The following is a 5,192-nucleotide window of genomic DNA, read 5'->3' as shown; positions in this document are numbered from 1 at the left end:
TATGAGAACTTATATTCGGTAGACTTTGATTCAAAAGAAGCTCATCTATTAATACGTCTATTCTCCAAATCAAGTTTGGTTGGCTTTAACATAGAAGATTGACAAATATTAGCATGAAACAGTTGAATAGACTTATCTCTACTACTCTATAAGACTTCAGTGTAGACGTTCACACCCGTGCACCATGTTCTATCGTGCAATCCTATCCCTCCGCTCCTTATCGCACGGACGAGCTCCCACCACGCCTACGCCGCTCTCAATTGCCTCCCCCACCGCGCCTTCTCCCACAATTTACGCCTCCCCCACCGCCCCATTCCATCCATGACGGTCGCCCCTAACCCACGGTGTCGACTGCTCCACCGTAAGCGCCTGTTTCACCGCCACCGCCGACTTCGGTTGGTCCTCACCCGCGCGTGGATGGCGCACGCGCCTCTCTCCTCCAAGTGCGCCGTCGACACCAAGCTCCCCTGCCTCACCGCGCGATCTCCAGCCCCGCCGCGCTCGCAAGTCTTGAGATCGAGCAGATCCACCATCCTGCGCCCTCGCCCCATCACGCACTCACCTTGGCCCCGCATCCCTGCGCCGCCATACCCTCGGCCTCGCCCTCGCCTCATCCTCCCCTGCCCCCGCACCGCATCCAACGCGTAGATCCAGCGTCGTCGCCGCGATACCTGCCCATGCCACCGCGTGCGCACCCCCCGTGCCGTCGGCAAACCCTAGCGTGATCCCCACCCTGCCCCCGTCCTCCTCACATCATCGGCTCCCCCGTCATCCATATCCCAGTGGACATCTCTGGCGACGAGAGGATGACGTCGTCCGGGGTGGTGGCCGCCCGGACAACCCGTTGCTCGCCAGGCCGAGTCTCCTGAGACCCTTGAGCTTGCTCAGTGACGGAGGGATGCTTCCATGGAAGGAATTGAAATACAGATCAAGAAACTCTAGGCTCTAGCACTACTCCAGCTCTTCTGGCATCTGACCGGAGAATTTGTTCTCGGATAGCGCTAGCTGAGCAAGGCTGGTGAGGCTGGAGACGTCAGGTTGGCTACAGTGTCGGGGATGAACCCACTCAGCGCGTTACTACTCAGATCAAGCTCCACTAGCTGGGCGAGGTCGCCGATGGAGGATGGGATTGGCCCCGTCAACCGGTTCCCCTGCAACGCCAACTTCGTGAGGTTCTTCATGTTCCCAATCCCTGTTGGGATGGTGCCGTTGAGGAGGTTGGATTCGAGGCCCAACGTCGTGAGCCCGATGAGGTCGTCGCTGGCCGGTGGAATAGACCCGGAGATGCTGTTTTCCCCTATGTTCAGTGCTTGAATCTCCCTCGGGAGGCGGGCAATGGAGCCTGGCAACTAGCCACCGAGCTTGTTGTTGTCAAGGGCGAGGACCTGCAGGCTGCCGCAGTTGGTAAGATGGTCCAGGAACTCCCAGCCTTACTCGTCGCTCGCCGTCAGCTGGTTGCCCGACATGTACAACGACTGTGGGCAGAGCATGCCGATGACTCACTGCTCCTTTGTATCCTTATGCTATTGTTTTCATCCGACAACATCAACTGCAATAAACATAAGATGGAGAGATTTCTGCACCATGGCAGGTTTTATGTTGCCTCTGTATATGCTCCAATTTCCTTCCCTTCACTTCCTCTAATAGTTTTGAAGAACAGAGATGGCGAGCAATCTGCCATTGCAGCTGTAGGTTCGCTAAAAAGTATGGATCCAAATCGGATCATTCTGAAGAAAATTGTTCTGACCATGTAAGCTTGGGTGCATCCATCTTCACAAGGCAATTTTACTTACTTAGAATCCTGCACCCTTTTATGTTCCGTCGGAGGTGTTTGGTTTTCTATCTGTACACAATCACTGTAATGTTTTGTGGAGTTTTACAGGATATGGCGACATGTTGGTTCGCCTCTAAGGGCTCCCGTTTAGACCTCAGCTAACATAGTGGCTCATCGTTCATGCTATATTATGTGCAGGTATCCACAGAGTCTCGAATCTGAAATCGATCGTGTTGTATATGTTCCACGATCCCAACGACGTAAAATGGTTCAAGGCAAGTATTTATGCGTGCCATTGACATATCCAATTTATCCATTTTCGACGCAACGACAATGTTATTTTTGCAGCCTATTGAGCGGTGGACAAAACATGGTCGTCGTGGCCGCATCATGGAGACCGTTGGTACTCATGGTGCGTCGGTTCACCAATCAAATGCTTTTTGACAGCTTAGATCCAGTTTATCATTATATATATCCCTATTTCTAGACCTCTTGCTAATGTTTTCTTTCCCTGAGCAGGTGCCATGAAATGTTTATTCAACAGCAGCATGATACTGTGTGCATGAGCTTGTACAAACACGTGTACCTAAAATGGCCTTAACAACTCTACCACGTATAAGGTTGCCTGACGTTTCGCTAGATCTGTACCAGCAGGCTATCCAAACGACGAGAATGAAATAACCTTGGAGCTAGCGTGGTGTGTAGCCTATCTAAATATTTTTAGGATTAGAAAATTGTTTTGTATTGGTCCATCTTATACTTTTCTTTAACATTACACCCTCATTCTTCTTGGTCTTAGACGACTCTTTTCAGTATCAAATCCAAATTCATGTTTAATTGCGTGTTGAGATAATGCCAACTTATTCCATGTTGGCATATGTACTACCCAGTACCCACAATCATCGGAGGGTCTTATAAGAAACATTAGGGGGTAACTCTACCTACATCTATCTTATACTTGAACATCACACCCCCATTCTCCTTGGATCAAATTTAAACCAACAACAAATTCACTTGTATGTGGAGGCATCTATTTTACTACTTACAGGTATGCATCTTGACTAGCTCGCTGAGGGGGATGGCCTGGTGGATCTGTTGTTGGTTTGCTTGTAGGTGATTAGCTAGATTGTGCTGTTTTAAGTCCCGACAATTCAGTTTCTGTACATGCTCGACCTTTGTTGAATCTACCCTTACAGGTATCCTCGGCGTCTGGTGGAGCTGCGCCGCCTCCACGCCACTGTCAAGCGCTTCCTCGGCGTCTGCTTCGGCCACTAGCTGCCAATCCCATACCCGTCCAGATATAAGCAAGCTATAATGTGCTTTTGAAATACAAGCGAATATTGCTATAGCATGCTGCTTGAGCTTAGCATTCCTCTTTCTTTCTTTTGCAGCATAAGAAACACTCTTACGAAGCTCTTACCAAATCTAACGGTTACAAGATTCAGTTCATACTTGGGTTTTGCTCATTGTATTGTCTTCAAGCAGGGTATGAGGAATAGTATAGATGGAACAATTTCTTCTCTGTTAGTGGCACATTGTCAATGGTGTGTCTGACAACATTCTCAACCACATCATCCTAGAGAACAATGAGAACAAGCCTGTCACAAACAGTCGTGACACTCAGGAGGTAAACATAGTCCATGATTTTTGTTTTCAGCTTCTCTGATTTGCAAAAAAATGTTGTCTTGCCTCCTTACACCCTTTGACAACAATGTAGATATGCCTTGAACAAGGCCTTCATATCCTCAAGATATTCGAGGATTATCATGTCAGCAAAACATCCATCCTGAACGACCTTGCCTCAGCAATGGGAAACACTCCAAACCCATACGAGCAAGCCATGTCCACTTGTGTGAATGACCAAGCGATGATGCTATCGCATATGGTGTGGCATGAGTCTACAATTTCACTGTAGTTATGAAAACTGATCAGTCAATGATGATGAATCATACGAACCTTTTTTACTTCAGCACGTTCTTTAATAGGGGACGAATTTGCATGAGGTGTTATGAACTGCAGGTGGAGGTGAGCAGTGGGAGCGTTTGCGTATTAAAGTGCATTGCACTACAATACTTGTTTGTGGATGTTGAGTGTTTACTTTAGCTTAATCAATCTTATAGTTTTTTAATTAATTAATGTTATCTTTGTTGTCCATGCAAGAGGATCTCTATCGTGTTTCGGAAGATAGGAGCCGCCAAGCACTTGTTCGGTTTTGTGTAGAACTTCACGCTCCTTCCTATCCGGATACTTATATCCTTATTCAGATGATGGTGACTAGCAACAACGATAGCCTATCATCGACTTAGACGAGCAGCCATAGATCTCCCTCAACAACTTATGTGTCGTCGCAACGCACGGGCACCTACCTAGTCAAGTATGATATAGTCAAGGAATTAAAAGATGTGAAAGTTGAGAAAGATAGATATACCTCTTGTCAAGCTAGGAAGCAAGATGCAAATACTCCTCCAAACAAAAGCATAATAAGCACTAGTATGACATTGGAATTATTGCATATGGACTTATTTGTCCCAACCATATATACAAGCATTGGTAGCAATAAATATGGTTTTGAAATTATGGATGGGATTTCTATATCAAAGAAGAGTGAAGCCTTCAATATTTTCAAGTTATTTGTCAAGAGATGTGAAAATGAGTTTGAAGAGTAAAAATAAAAAATAATAATAGACAATGGAAATGAGTTTAGAAACTCAAGAATAAATGAGCTATGTGAAGAGATGGGAACTAAGCATGAGCTTTTGACCAAGTATACTCCTTAATGGACTTATCAAAAGAAAGAATAGAACAATCATTGACATGGCAAGAAGCTATTTTAGAGTTTTTTGTTGTAAAATATGAGTGATGCATTTTGGGCAAAAGCTATTTTAGAGTTTTTTGTTGTAAATTCTACATTCTCAAAGAAGGCACTAGATTGAGCAAGTTTGAGAAAAATGTGATAAAGCTCTTCTATTTCAATACTCTATATCAACCAAAGCTTATAGAGTCTACAACAGAACTCATGGCAGCGGTTGAATAATACATGGTGTTCAATTTGATGAATCAATTGGATCTCAAGATAAATAAGACAATCTTGATGATGTGAGTGGTATCCAACGTAGAATGCAATAAAGAACATGAAAATTGGTGATATAAAGCAAAGAGAGGTTATTGATATAGAAGATGACAAATGTCAAGTAACCTCTCCAACAAGTGTGCAAATCCATTGCCAACATAGCATAAGTAAATCACATAATCATAAAGTGAAAAGTCAACAATTGACTAGTCTAACTCAAGTGGCACAATCAAGAGATCAACCAAGCTCAAGTGCTCAAGATCACTTTATCCAACCAGTCATTATTGCAAGAGATCATCCATTGATCCAAATAGTAGGAGATTTGATAAAATATGTTTAGGCAAGATC

General features: G+C 44.9%; 1 pseudogene across 2 annotated transcripts; it reads left to right on the top strand.

Annotated features, from left to right (window-relative positions):
* The first annotated feature begins 293 nt into the window (after positions 1–293).
* Positions 294–3,740, top strand: LOC100193793 (protein kinase pseudogene; annotated as a pseudogene). Of its 2 annotated transcripts, NR_148428.1 has the most exons (7): positions 294–1,512; positions 1,648–1,779; positions 1,973–2,049; positions 2,123–2,186; positions 2,294–2,887; positions 2,971–3,401; positions 3,492–3,740. The product of NR_148428.1 is annotated as a protein kinase pseudogene, transcript variant 1 (transcript). The 2 variants fall into 2 exon arrangements; NR_148429.1 differs by having other exon boundaries at positions 322–3,401.
* The last annotated feature ends 1,452 nt before the right edge of the window (positions 3,741–5,192 follow it).

This window comes from Zea mays, chromosome 1 (assembly GCF_902167145.1).
Source record: "Zea mays cultivar B73 chromosome 1, Zm-B73-REFERENCE-NAM-5.0, whole genome shotgun sequence".
Lineage (NCBI taxonomy): Eukaryota > Viridiplantae > Streptophyta > Magnoliopsida > Poales > Poaceae > Zea > Zea mays.
This window is presented reverse-complemented; position numbering and strand designations above follow the sequence as displayed.